Source organism: Meriones unguiculatus, chromosome 3 (assembly GCF_030254825.1).
Source record: "Meriones unguiculatus strain TT.TT164.6M chromosome 3, Bangor_MerUng_6.1, whole genome shotgun sequence".
Taxonomy (NCBI): Eukaryota; Metazoa; Chordata; class Mammalia; order Rodentia; family Muridae; genus Meriones; species Meriones unguiculatus.
The window spans coordinates 4,859,834-4,873,888 of record NC_083351.1 but is presented as its reverse complement, the minus strand read 5'-3'; the positions used below and the strand labels follow the sequence as shown (position 1 = coordinate 4,873,888).

At 52.4% G+C, this 14,055-nt stretch overlaps 1 protein-coding gene across 18 annotated transcripts in view; it reads right to left on the bottom strand.

Annotated features, from left to right (window-relative positions):
- Nucleotides 1–14,055, bottom strand: part of Camta1 (calmodulin binding transcription activator 1) — a 792,350-nt gene that overhangs the window by 47,767 nt on the left and 730,528 nt on the right. The window contains exon 1 of one of the 18 annotated variants that reach the window (XM_060379013.1): nucleotides 1,499–1,657. The exons of 15 other annotated variants lie outside the window; for them this stretch is intronic. The gene's annotated coding sequence lies outside the window, so the exon portion shown is untranslated. Of the gene's footprint in view, nucleotides 1–642; nucleotides 807–1,315; nucleotides 1,468–1,498; nucleotides 1,658–14,055 lie in introns of those variants that run through there. 2 more of the 18 variants (XM_060379014.1, XM_060379015.1) reach the window with 2 other exon arrangements.

Genomic DNA, 14,055 nt, shown 5'->3' with positions numbered 1-14,055 from the left:
AGATTCCTAAGCCAGTCACAATTTCAATGCTTCCCCCCCAACTACTAAGCCAAATATACCCTGTGAGTAAACACTAAAACTATCATTCCCTAAATCGAATACAAAGAAAAAGATCCACAAGCTAATTTGTTACCGAGCAGTTCTTCTTTTCAAAGAAATGATTTACCCATAAACACACATCAGTAAAAGCGCTGTCTGCTTCTTACTGCTTTTCGTTATTAGATTTCGGAGTGATAGTTTCTGTACACACAAATTCTGGAGGAGAACCCTGACCAATCACTGTTTATCCATTTTACCACAAAACTGGCTGGGAGCACAGTTAAGTGATTTTGGCTTCCCTGAGAGGAGAAACACAGCCTATTCAACAAACCAAGGGAAGAGGCACTCCGGAGATCCAAGAGCCCTCCTGGTTGTTTACTGGGTCTGCTCTCCTCATCGGCCACCTCAGGTCCTCCAAGAAAATCCAAATCAGATCCGGCACGGGTGGGCCAAATAGGGTGGTGAGACAAAAAGACAATGGCCAGGGCTCGAAAGGGTGTTCCTACAGCAGCCTATGGGTTTCGAGTAAGTGCTACTTCTCACGCCGTGTGAACCACGGAGACTCAAAAGAGCAAGACGGCCAGCTTCGGCATCTACACTCACCTTGGGCATCTACACGGGTGGCCAGGAAGAACACCCCCCCACTGCCTTCTGGGGCTGCATGTAGGCCAAGCTCTCAGAAGTTCTTCCACACCTTCCCTCTCAACTTTCCCCGCCGGCCTCGGGCACACCGAAAACAAAGCGGCCTCCGCCACCCGCGCTGCCCTCCCCGCGTGCCCGGGCGGGGCCGTGGGCGCCGCGCGTGGAGAGGGGCGCGGGCGCGCGGGCGCAGGGGGAGCTCGGCGCAGCAGCCGAGCAGGAGCGCGCCCCCCGCCCGCGCGCCCCCCGCCGCCCCGCACATAAACACGCGCGCTCCACCGACGCGCGCCGACGCCCGGCCCCGCGCGCTCCCCGGCGCACGTAAACACACGCCGTCTCCCACGAGCCCGCGTGTCTCACACCTGCTCTGCGCACGCTCACCCAAACACACGCCCTCCCGTAAACAAGGGCCTCGCACCAGCGATCGCCCCACAAGCGCAGCCCCTTCCCCACCCTCCCCCGAGCCCCCACACGGGCTCCCCGCTCCTCCCAGGCACGCGCGTCTCACACGCAGTCCTCAAACATACTTGCTCACGCGCCCACGCTCCCCCACTCGCTCCAGAAACACGCCCCCACAGCACCAGGTCCCCGCGCACGCTTCGGGTTTCACTCGCGCCATAAACACGCGCGCACTCACCGCTGCGCCTGTAAACAGACAACCCGGATGGCCTCGCTGCCCGCGCGCCCCAGAATCACGCGTGCCTGCACCCAGCTCGTCCGACGCTCTCCTTCTTCACTCCTCGCGCCCCCGCGAGCACGCGTGCTGCCCCCACCCGCGCGCCGGCCTCCGCCCTCGCCCCTCCGCCACGCGCACACTCACTGGGACGTGGGAGCACAGTCACCCTCGGTCCGCCCGGCGCCCAGCCGCCCGTGCCCGGCTCGCCGCCCCGCCCGGCCCCGCCCGAGTCGCTCCACTCCACACGCCGCCGCTGGAACGCCGCGCTGGGCTCCGGGTACCGCGGTCTCCCCGCCACGGCCCGAGTGCGCTGCCACGGCCAATGGCGGGGCGCGGCGGTGAGCTCACCGCACCCGGCCCCGCCTTCAGCGCCGCGAGAGCCAATCGGAGCGCGCTACGTCACCCGGAGCCGGGCAGAAGCAGGTGTGGGGCGCGGAGCGGCTCGGCGCGCGGACTGCGCCGGAACTGCGCCCAGCCTGGCGGCGCCGCGCTGGACGGCTCGGGCCTGGAGGGCGTCGGGCGCGCGTGGGGGCGCGTGGGGCCCGAGCCGCCGCCCTGCCCTCAGGGCCGGTCCCTCGGCCCGCAGCGTGGATGCGCCGCGCGGGCCGGGCGTCTCCTCGGCCGACGGGCCGCCGCGGCCGCTCGTTCCCCGCAGTCCCAAGCTGCGCAGCGCCGTCGGGTGGGCCGGGGAGCCCGCTCCCACGGGCCCGGCGGCCCCGGCGTCTGCAGTGCAGCTAGCGGGGGAGGAATCACTGAGCTGTCCGCGGTGGGGCCCGAGGGCCTCAGGGCTGTGACAGTGGCTTTGCAACCCCCGGTTCAACGCTCTTCCCATGTCTGCGTTCACAGCTCGAACTCCTTAGCTGAAATCAAGGTCCACAGCCTACTCAGGTCTAGCCTCGCTCTCCTCAATTTATATAGCTATAAATTTATACTCAATTTATAGTACCCACTTGGATATTTGCCAAAATGTAGTCCCTTGCCTTCTGCCACACAGAAGCACAACTCTCGAGGCTTCTCGTCCCCCCAGAGCATTCTCAGGCGTCCCAGGGGAATGGCACCGACCCTTAGTTCTCTCAGACTTTTATATCCTATCTCATTATTCAGTTAACCCCCTAGACGTCGCACATAGAAAGTGTGACCCGCACACGCGTCTGAAGGGCCATCTTTTGTTTGCTTTTCTTTTATATTGTCTATTGACATTATGTTTTTTCTAACATCTGGGCTAAACATCTCCACAGATGAAGGCAGGAGCCTCTTGACCCCACCCAATCAAACTACGAAGACGACACACTTTTGCATAATCCTCAAGTTCGAACAACCACTGGTGAACCTGTGGCTAGAATCCAAGTGAAGGACATTTGGTGCCCACGCTTCTAGAGCAGAAAAAATGAGCAGGCGGCTGAGCCTGGCCACTGACTGAACCAGAGCGCCTTGTGAAGCTGGCGCTGGCAGAGGCAGGACTCCACCAGCCTCCACCCTGGTCCCACACAGGCCCCCAAAACTCCCCAACTCCCCTTCATGTGCTAGGGGAACTTCTGTCGATCCATAAGGTCTGGCTCAAACCTCACCACTGTTTGTGCTTTTTCCTGCCGACAGCACCGTCGGTTCGGACACTGCACAGTGACTGGGTTCTGCCTCTTGTCTAAGGGACACCGTGAATGGGCAGTAATCAAGGACACTTTAACTTTGGACACAAACCGCCCAAATTCAGAGTCTGATGCTGGCACTGGCTATGTGCTGTTTCTTCCTATCTGTGGGGCAAGTATATGTTACAGGCACATCATGAATACTCCGTGAAGTTAGCTGATGTTTCTTTCTTAACTAAGGCAGGGTACCTTGAGTGTTCGGAGCAGAGGCTAGAAGTTACAGCGCTGTTGGTTCTGAATTTCAAGTCATGTTCTGCTGTTGCCCTGAGCAGTCCTAGTGTGTGCCTGTGATTTGTGCATTATTCCACATGTATACGGTATATTCATCAAGATCTTGGGGGGTTAGCGAGGCAGCCACTGTGTGTCTGTGAACAGCCACGGTGCAGCCGGGCACCTTTGGAGTCCTCAGCTACTACTGTATCGCTTTGGAGCAACTGAGAACAACACTGGGCAAAGAGAGGACTGTGAGGAGAAACCCCTGCCCTGGGCTCCGACATGCCAGGGATACGTGATGATGTACCTCCAGGCACCAAGGTCAGGTGAGGAACCGGGGTCTTCAGGTGGTCCCTCTCCTTTTCCCGTTTTGGTTTGTTTTTGTTCTAAAGGAAGGGGCAGAGTTCAGCCCTGATACTGCAGCTGTCTGGGGAGACCCCAGGAGGTACAGGACCTTCTCCTTCCAGCACCCCCATGTCCACATGGCAGGAGAGGCAAGCAGCAGTAAAGGCATGGCTGAACAGCTTTCCTTCCAGGCAGCCTGCAGTTTGGCTCTGCTGCAGGAATGCCCTCTTACTGTTTCTCTGATGGGCGCCTCCTAGAAGGCACTTCCCGCCACTCCGAGTCCCCACTGCACCACGGCATCCTCCTTGGCCAGTGCCCCGAGAACTGGGTGGAGCTGTGGTGAGCTGGGTGCCTCTGCGGCTCACTCAGAGCTCTGACAGTGTGCTAGAACCAAAGGTCCATAGGTGGTGGTTTGTTCCTTCTGGGTATTTGTGTTCTTAAAAAAAAAAAAAAAATGAAAGGATAAGGCATTCATGTGACTCAAACAAATTACCACACTGGGGTTTTATGAAGCTTTGGTTGTACCCTGGTGGCTTTCAGAAATGGAGAAAAAGAAAGCTTTCATGAGTCCACTTGGCAGAACCCAGACCAAGTAGAGATTTCGTCCCCTAGGCAGATACAGTCTGCTGTTATTTTAGCCCAAACTCTGGTCACTGGGGACCCTAAGTGCCAAAAGGGAAGAAAGGAACTACAGTTTGTTGGGTGCGTGTTATCTGCTGCCATTGTGCTGGGCACTCCTAGCCATTGCTGAGCATTCTCCTGCAAGTAGGACAGAGAATAAAACAAAGGCTTCAAGAAGGCAGATAACTTGCTCTAGACTCCAGACTGCAGCTGGCAAGGAGCAGACGTGGGTTTCAGGGTCGGAAGCTGCACCTATTTCTTCCTGTTCCAGGCACTTAAAAAGGAGCAGTCTGGAAAGTTACTATAAAAGGACCGCGTTTCTTTATAATGTTTAAGTTTCAGGCGCACAGCAGAAAGGCCAAATCAGCTGCTTCCATTCGGTACACTTAAGGGAAATAAGTGATCATTCACATTTCTGGTTGCCATCCTTAGGGATGCTTTGCGCTGGCTGGCTGGCGTCCTTTGAAGTTAGGCGTGGCCGTGTGATTTTCTTGGGCCAGTGAAAGGCAGAATGACTTGTATTATTAGGACAGAAACTGAAGAGCCGGCGCTGCACCCGCCGTGTTCACCGCCCATCCCTGATAACTGGGAAGGCCGGCTTATAGAAGGTGCTGGCGTCTCTCTGCCCAGACCCCTGTGACGTCACAGGCAGGGCCCTCCAACAAGGCGTCTCACTTGAAGTGTAGCTGGCCAACCACTGGCAAGCACTGACCTCTTTGTTACCACAGCAGTCTAACCTCTCCTATCTGGTAGCGATCGAGTATGCTTCTGATAGGTCAGCTTCCAATAAATGAAAAGACAAACGGAAGCAAGGTGAATATGAGTGGCCCAGCAGGTAAGAGCACTGGCTGCTCTTCTAGAGGACCAGGTTCAAGTCCCAGCACCCACATGATGGCTCACAGTGGCCTATCACTCAGTTCCAGGGCGTCTCTTGCCATCTTCTGGCCTTCCCAGCATCTGGGCCCGCACACGGCGCATACAAGCAGGCACTTGCATATGCACAGAAAATGAAGACTTTCTTAAAAATGTAAGTTAAGCGTGAACATGTGCAATGTGCGTGCCTGTGTCTTAACAAACAACAGCGGTGGTGATAAGTAGCGTAATGGATAGAAAGAGGGTTTCCCACATACGGGCTGGGGAACTGGAAACCCGCTCACACGAGTGAAGAGGAATCCCTCCCTTCCTCATACAGCACATAAAAATTTACTCACAAATTTATAGCAAAAACCTGGAAGAGCCCAAACGATAGAACTCCTCAAAGCATCTTAGCAGCAAATCTTCACAACGTGGGATTTGTTGTTGGTTTCTTAAATACGATCTCAAAAGTACAAGCCATCAAGGGAACAATAAGTAAACCGAACTTTAGCAAAAATTAGACATGGTTGTGCTTCAAAGAACACCACTACAGAGCGAAGAAGACAGCCCAATGAAAAGACAAAATATCTGTAAACTGCATGTCTAATAAGGGACTTGCATCTAAAATCAAGAATTCTTACAGCTCACATTTAAAAGCAAATAACTCATTTAAAAAAAAAACGGAATACAGGATCTAAATTACCCCCCCCTTTCCCAAAAAAAGATAAACAAATGAGCAGTGAAGACATGCACTCAGCATCTGTGAAATCTGTCTCTGAGGAAGGCAAATACAAGCCTCGGTTAGTAGACATGGCTGTGCCCACCTTTCATCCCAGCACTCCACCTAAGAGACAGAGGCAGGTGGACCTCTGTGAGTTTCAGGCCAGCCAGATCCACAGAGTACTTTCCAGGCCAAGCAAGGCTGGAGAGTGAGACCCTGTCTAAAGCCACCACCACCATCAGCCACGAAGCAACAACAACAGCAAATGGACAAGAGCTGGCAAGAAGAGAGAGGAACTCTCCAGCAGTGCTGTTAGGAGCCTAAGGTGGTGCGGTCACTTTAGAAAGTGGCCTGGCAGGTGCTCCAGATGGACTTTGGGTTATAATATGGACCAGAAATTCCCCTCCTAGCTATGGAACCAGGAGAAATGAAAACAGATCTTCGCACATGGGAACATTCGGCAATGAAAAAGGGAGGAAGGACTGATAAACTCTACAACATCATGAACCCAGAAGGCAGCATGCTAGGTTAAAAAAAAAAAAAAAAAAAAAGCAACACAGCCCCAAGGCTACACATGGCCTGATTCCTTCTACAGGCAATGCCAAGAACAGGCAGGTTTACAGAGAAAGTACGTTACTAGTTCTGCAGGGTAGGACTCAGATGGGGGCTGGGGAGGGACGGGGAATGACCATTCGGTGAGCGCAGCTATTTCTTTGGGGGATGAAATGATCTAAAACGAAGTTTCTCTTGGTGGCTGTATAACCCTGTGGATGTACTAGAGACTTCTGAATTGTGTGCTTTAAAAAAGTAAGTGTGAGGCTGGAGCGATGGTTCAGGGGCTAAGAGCACTGGCTGCTCTTCCAGAGGACCTGCATTCAGTTCCTGGCACCCACATGGCAGCCCACAACCATCTATGAGCCCAGTTCCAGGGGATCCATCGCCCTCTTCTGGCCTTTGGGGGGCATGACACCCACATGGGGCACAGCTGTACATGAAGGCAAAATGCCTATTACACAAAAATACATAAACTGTGCAACATGTTAATGATGTTAAACACACACATGGGCACACGTGTGCATGCACTCATATGCACACACACACACACACACACACACACAGAAATACTAGAAATCAGGAGGGCACAAAACTATCCTCAGGTCAGGGTGGCTCTAGCCTTGCTCACTGCAACCTTCTGGTCCAGCCCTCTGTGAGGCACTAAGAGAAGACTAGAAGGATAGGGCTCTGCTTCAGGACCTCTTCACAGGGAAGGCTCCACGTTGCTTGATGCTGACTTCCAGGGCAGTGGCTGGAAGGGGGCCATCTCTGACAGTACTTTGGGAGCGTGGGAAAGCCAAAGGTCAAATCTACCAAACTCCTGCATACTGTGAATGCCTCCATGATCTTGAAGAACCACATCCTGAACTTAGGTCTCTTTTGACACCCAGTGGGTGGCTGATTTGGGGGTTCTGCAGTGAGCCTGATAGACTCTCGCTGCCCTGCCAAGTTCTAGGTCAGGGCCTCAGAACTGTTCAGTAGTGGGTAGGTCCTAGCTTGGGCCAGTAGCCCAAGTTTTGGGTCCAATTTCAACACTAGGTCCCCGTGTGGCAGGCTCTTTCTTCCTTCACTTTGCACTGCTTTTCTCCTATGTAAGCCGAGATGAGACTGGAACTGAATGCAATTTGTGAAGCAAACTGACCTGACAGCAGTGCCTCTGAGCCTCCTTGCAGGGAACCCGGATGCCACATGACCAGTCCCATGGGGTAGCCGCACAAGTGAGCCCGACCCACCCACAGTGCCCAGAAAATAAGTGCATTTGCATTATTCTGAGCCCCTCAGCTGTAGGGAGGCTTTGTTTGGCCCAAGCGATGGACAGCAAAGAAAGGCATTTACAACCTCGATGGACATCAGCCTGGGTAGGAGCTAAGAAGAGGAGCTAAGAAGAGGGCCATCTTCCATAAACACAACAGCATGCGATTTCTCTTCATGGACAAAATGCAGAAAGAAAAATCTTTAGCTTGGTCTCCTCGGTAGCATCCATTCACACTCCCCCAAACGCTAGAATTACAGCAAATGATAAAGTTCGTGGCCGTTACCCATGTGAAAGTGAGGGGAAAGGCAAGAGACATCCCTCTCCAAGGCAGCAAGTGTAAAACCAGGAGGGGGGATGGGTACCCTAGGGCTTGGGGGCCAGAGACACCCTGGGTTGCCATCACCGGCCTGTATTACAGGACAAGTTACTAGGCCCCTTCTGAGATGTGGGCTCCTTGCTGGAATGAAGATAAAACCAGCTCCTGGAGATAGATAGATAGGTTCAAGATGGAGCGAAATGGAAGTCAAGGAAAATCCTGACGCCAGGCAGGTGGTGCTCAGTAATGCTCAGGGTCCAGAACCAGGCATGACACCATCACTCTGGAGTAGCAGGCTCTTTCCCACTTCCTATGTGTCTTCCATGTCGCTGCAGGAGGAAGCGGGCACATGCCATGGCAGGCAGTCTCACACAGATGGAGGAGACTTACTCTAACGGAGTCCTGCTCTGTGGCCCTACAGGAAAAGCTGGGGTGAGACGACCCAGGCCCCGGCTCGTTAGCACCCTTCAGGTTGACTCAAAAGCCCCACCCAGCAGGAACTGCATCAGCTAAGACAAGCTCAGCCCAAACCCACAAATTTGTGCATTTCTTTATCTGGCAGGAGGAAGGTCATAAGCCCCCTCTGTGCAGGGCATGTAAGCATCACTGCCCTCCTCTATGGCTCCTTGTCCAAAGGAGAGCCCACCCAGTTCAGTCTTGCTGGAGCCAAGGGCTTGAGTTGTGAGAGCATGCCAGGCTCCTGAGGTTGAAGCTGAACTTTGCACAAGGCAGGAATCCCAGCAGAACCCTTAAGAAGACTCTAGGGGAGCCTACAGCCACGTGGATGCCACGTTTTCTTAAGGCACGCTCATAAATGCACGAATTAGCCAACGAGGTGTGGTGGCAACATGCCTTCAGTCACAGTACTTGAGAGGCAGAGGGAGGTTGATCTCTGTGGGTGTGAGGGCAGCCTGTTCTGCATAGTGAGTTCCAGGACAGCCAGAGATACATGGTAAGAATCCCTACCTCCATCACAGAAAACAACACACACACACACACACACACACACACACACACACACACATGCACACACACACACACACACGAAATGCATGGATTTAAGCTGTCATCATGTGCTTGCTTTATAAGGTAAATGCCTTTTTTTTTTTTAAAGTGAGGGTCTGACCAAAGAGAAGTAGTCAATGACAGAGTCAAGGACAGCCACCTTGGAATCACCCTCAGCGTGGCCCTCAGACATCAGGAAATGCCAGCACCCAGGAAGGGTGCAACTTAGTTCAGAGACTCTGCAGACCCTAGAGTGGCCAGGGAGAGCATGAGTGTGTCACACGTGTATGCCCCTGTCACTCCTGCTGGCCTTTTCTCTGACACTATGATCACTACAGTGGCTCCTCTCCGCGTGGCCACACCCCTCATGGTGACAGCTCCAGGCTCTGGGACTAATGCTAGCCAGTCCTCTGACTCTGCTGCCCACTTTTCCTGAGCCACTTCACCCCTCGTTGGCCTGAACTGTAATGTAAGTCTCCTCTCCAGCCGAAAATGGAGACCAGATAACCTGGATTGCCCCTGCCTGCCATGGGAACGAGAAACAGCCCTCCCACCTGTCCTCCTGGGTTTAACTCCTGTTCAGATGTTTCAAATGCTCCCAGTGCACTCGCTCACTTTCTTACTAGGAATGAAATGAAGATGTCAGATCCTGGGATACAGTGCAGAGTTAAACACATGCCCAGCATGCACAAGGTCCAGGGCTTAATTCCTAACAGCAGCAACAACAAAATGAAAGTAGGGGGTAAGGGGGAGTGGGAGTGGGGAAAACAGAAAGAATTGGGGGGGGCTGCATCTGGAGCAAGGGAGGCCTCGGAGGTCCAGATCTTCAGAGCTTCCACTTCCCCGATGCTTTCCAAGGCGGAGGTAGAAGCCTTCTCAAAATGCATCAGTCTGAACAGGTATGATGGCACATAAGCTTGCCAATTCCAGTGCTTGAGAGGCTGAGGCAGGGGCATCCCAGCAAGTTCAAGGCCAGCCTGGGGTATGGAGCGAGACTCTGTCTCAGATCAAATGAGTAAGTGGCCACCATGACTTCCGAGTTCCAGGGAACTGGTGGCTTCAAGTGCACCAAACCCAACCTTCTGGGACTGTGTTTGAAGCATTTCTACACTGGCTCCACAGCCCCCCACAGGCCCCTTTGTAGCCTCCTACCCCGCTTCTCTGGCTTTAGCTGTTGCTGGCTAGCCCAGGCCCAGCCTTCTGCTGTTATAGTGAACACCACCAGGGGCCTTAAGGGGCACATTGAACCGTCTCCATGGCAGACTGGTGCACCTCCGTGTTTACATCCCTGAAGGGTGGCTTACTGTGTGTGGACGCTCCTTTTCCACTGAGGCCAGCTGACCACCATTCCCAAAGCCAGATCCGTTCCCATCTGTGTTTGGGGAAGTCAGAGTGACATTGGTTGAGGGCAGCCACACAGAAGAGGATAACAATCCTAGTTTTTTTCCAGGCTCATGGGCCACAGCTTGGGGAGCGGGAGAAGCCAGAGGCTGGGCAGCGTTAGAAGCTATAGCAAAGGATCCTTAGGGAGAACACTTTACAAAGCAGAGAAAATTTCTCCAGGCAGGAGTGCTGTCTGTAGGATGGAAGTGAGATACAGGGTCCTTTCAGAGTCACTGCACAGATGAGTAAGTGAAAGACATGACTGAGGTAATGTGTTAGAGTAATAACCCTGTCTGAAATGTACCTGGAATTTCTCATTTAATTCACATCTAGGTAGACTGATCTATAATCCATTTGATTTCACCCCACAACCCAGGGAAAACTAAGCTGTGCATGATATTCTCCATAGAAGACAATACTCACTCAAATCATGTTTCTGGATAAAATGTGTCCCCAAAGAGCTGCACGATGCTAGACAAGATCTTTCTGGGGCCAATGTTTAAGGGGTAAGTTACAGTACAAGGGACCTTCAACTCTGTTTCATCCCTCCATGAAGATAGACCCAAAGACTCTAATCTGTGAGGTGAGGAGTGCGTGACGCAGGGGAGCAGGAGGGGATGGTCTACTTTAAGAGATGGAGACACATCACCTTTATCCCCCTCTGCTGGCAGGTGGTCTCTGGGCCCTTGGGTGTAACCTCCATGCAGTGTTTTTGCCTGTCCGGGGTATCTTGGATCACAGAGTGGCTTGGCAATGCCATGCCAAGAGGCTGAGCTGGTGTCATACTCATAGTACCAGTTGACGATGAAGCTTGCATGATAAGAGACTCAATGCAAACTGTGAAGGCTGAGCGAGCACACCTTCTTGGCAATACTCTTGGCTATCACACCTCTGTGCCAGGAACCAATGCTGCTCAAGGCAACAGGTTAGAAGGAAATGGAAGCTCTATGTTTTGTACCCCCTACTAGACTCAGGCATTGTGGCTGTGCCTGGTTGTTATCTGTATCCTTCTGTGGTGACACACTACAGTGTGAGACCAAACTTTCACTGAGTCCTTAAGTCTTTTTCATAATTTATCAAGGGCTCTGAGGGACCTCTCAACTTGTAGTTGGTGTCACAGAAGGTCAGTGAAGCCCTCCTGGGTGGCAATATGCCATACAGTGACTTGCCAAGGACTGCCTGAGAATTCCCTCCTCTCTGATGAACAGAGGGTGGCTAGGTCTGAGCCTGAAGAAAAGAGATTGCTTTTCTGTTACTTTTACACCTACAGGGAGGTGAAGAGAGACATCTCCATCCTCTCCAGGTGACCTCTTAAAAGGACCATCAAGCTTCTACATTCTTGTCTTGGGTCACTTGCATGAAGCTTGTTTGGTGAGACAAAGACAAGAAAAATTAATAATGGACACCTTTCCCAACCTGGTTTTGACATCAGACTGCTATATCCTAAAAACAAAGTAAGCAGAAGGCTGTAAAGACAACACTGAGGGTCCTTCTATCTACCCATTTGTTCATCTATCCATCCATTCATCTATCCACCCACCTATGCACCGACCCATCCATCTGTCTAATCATCAATCCATCCATCTACCCACTCACCTCCCTCCTCATCCATCATAATCATCTCCTCACTCATCCATCCATCAATTCACCTACTCATCCATCCCTTGAAGAATTAATTATTGAGAATTGCTACATCCCTACTTCTCTATGACAGGAGCTGTTGCAGTGCTAAGTCAGAGAAAAATCCCTGTGCTTGGAACTCAGTTATATGCTTGCCCTTGTCCATTTCATCCATATTCACTAAGTCCTTCCATCAACCACCTGCATGCAGACACTTGTCTCGGCAACTTTCTGGGGATCTGAAGTCTATGTCCACTTGCCATTGACTTTTCCCACAAATATCCCAAGGAGCCCTCAATGAAGCTCCACCAAACTCGACCACTTCTCCAAGGCAATGCTGCGGAGCCCATGGTCAATCCACAGCCTCTACTGATGTCACCTCCCCTGTTGTTTCTTAACTCTGTACCTAGGTCTCTGAACCACCATCCTGCATCAAAACAACCAACTGGTCTACCTCAAGTGCACCAGGGCTTCTTCAGTCTGTTCAATGCTTCTACAAACTGAGTGTCCCAGCCACTGCCAGCCCAATCCACCCCCTCTCTCCCATCGCATGACCTTTACCAATACCTCCCTCCCATCAGCATAGAGCTCCTGCGTGTTATTGCCTTGGCCTGGAGTGTTCTTGTCTTCTGCCTTCATGGTCATGGAGTTAATGTCTGCTCTTCTTTCTGAGCTCTTCAAAGGTCTTTCTTCAACAAATGCCTCCTAGATCTCACAAGGAATCCCACCCCATCACTAGCATCCTGATTTTTTCGTCAGGTCTGAATTTTCCTCTGCCTGACAGTAGACTTGGCAAGCACTGGAACCCAATCAAGCCATCTGCACCTGTTCTGATTCCCAGCACTTGGACAACACCTGCCACCTCGAGAGAACACACTCTATTCCAGCAAATGTTTTCAAGGGGAAACTGCTAATCAAGGAACTTACAAAGTATTGTGGGAAGGCAGAATAAAGTGGCTTTCTTCAAGGGGCAGTGAGAGGGCACACAGGACAGAGCATGTGCCAAGCTCAGGGGACCACACTCAGGCAGCAACACAGGGACTGGGGAGAGAAATTGAGAAGACAGATGCCCATGCTGTGGGGGTAAAGAGGAGGAGGACCATTGTGTTCTCGATCCCTGTACCATCTGCTTACTCTGGCATGTGTGTCCTCCCCTGTGAACAAGGACCTGGAAAGTTGATGGAGAGCCAGAGTAAGCGCACCCATGCGAATACTTTGTGACATGGCCTGGAGCATGGTGAACATTTGAATGCTGCAGTTAGCCCTGACTGGGCAGCAACAATGACAGGAACTCAAGATTGACAGCTCTTCCATGTGTCTCCAGACCAGTCAGCACAGCTTGGTGCCAATGAATTGACTCACTACTGACCCCCCATAAGTACCACCAAGTTGTTGGAGTGGGGGGAGTCCTCTACTCACATCCCCACACATCTCAGGTTTCAGCAGGAGAAAAGTCCCTCAGAGGCCTCCACTGGGGATTTCCCCATCTGCTGACGACAGAGCTGGACCCTTGGCAGATGGCACCTCAAGCCCAGGGTGGGAGTCAGGTTCCATCTCTCTTGTTGGTGTGAAGGCTGGCAAAGAACATCAGCTTATTCAGCCGAGTCACCTCTAGTGACCCTTGACCTTGGTAAAGAAACTATAACCTATGTTGCTAGAAGCTCCGGGCTTCTAGCCAACTTCCTTCTTATCTGCCTTCGTGTCTCCTGGGGCTTAGGGGTGTTTGGCTGTGGAGTGGAAGGGGGGACGTCATGCAGAGGGAACTATTAACCCTCCATTTGTTCAGCTGCGGTTTGGTTTGTGGGGGGGTCACTGGTCTTCTGAGGGCCATGCTTCCTGCAAGTGGGTCCTAGGTTTGTTTTTCATATAGTTTTTCACTCTGTGCTGATTTAAAAAAGAAAACAACAACATTTTGTTTTAACTTCTCATGTTATTGGTTAGTTCACAGCGGGTGTGACTATGGTTGGGAAGCTGGTCTGCAGTCTGTCAACGGAATGTCCTGTTGTCACAGAGGTGAGAGACAAGGTCACTGGACTATGCAGACAGGACCAGACATGCGTGTGTTTTGGAAGCTTTGGGAAGGAGAGGCCATGGTCTTGGCTCCAGTCAGAGGCTGGGTGCTGTCCCCTCTGTCCCTCCTGGAGCTGCACTGCCTGTCCCCTCCCT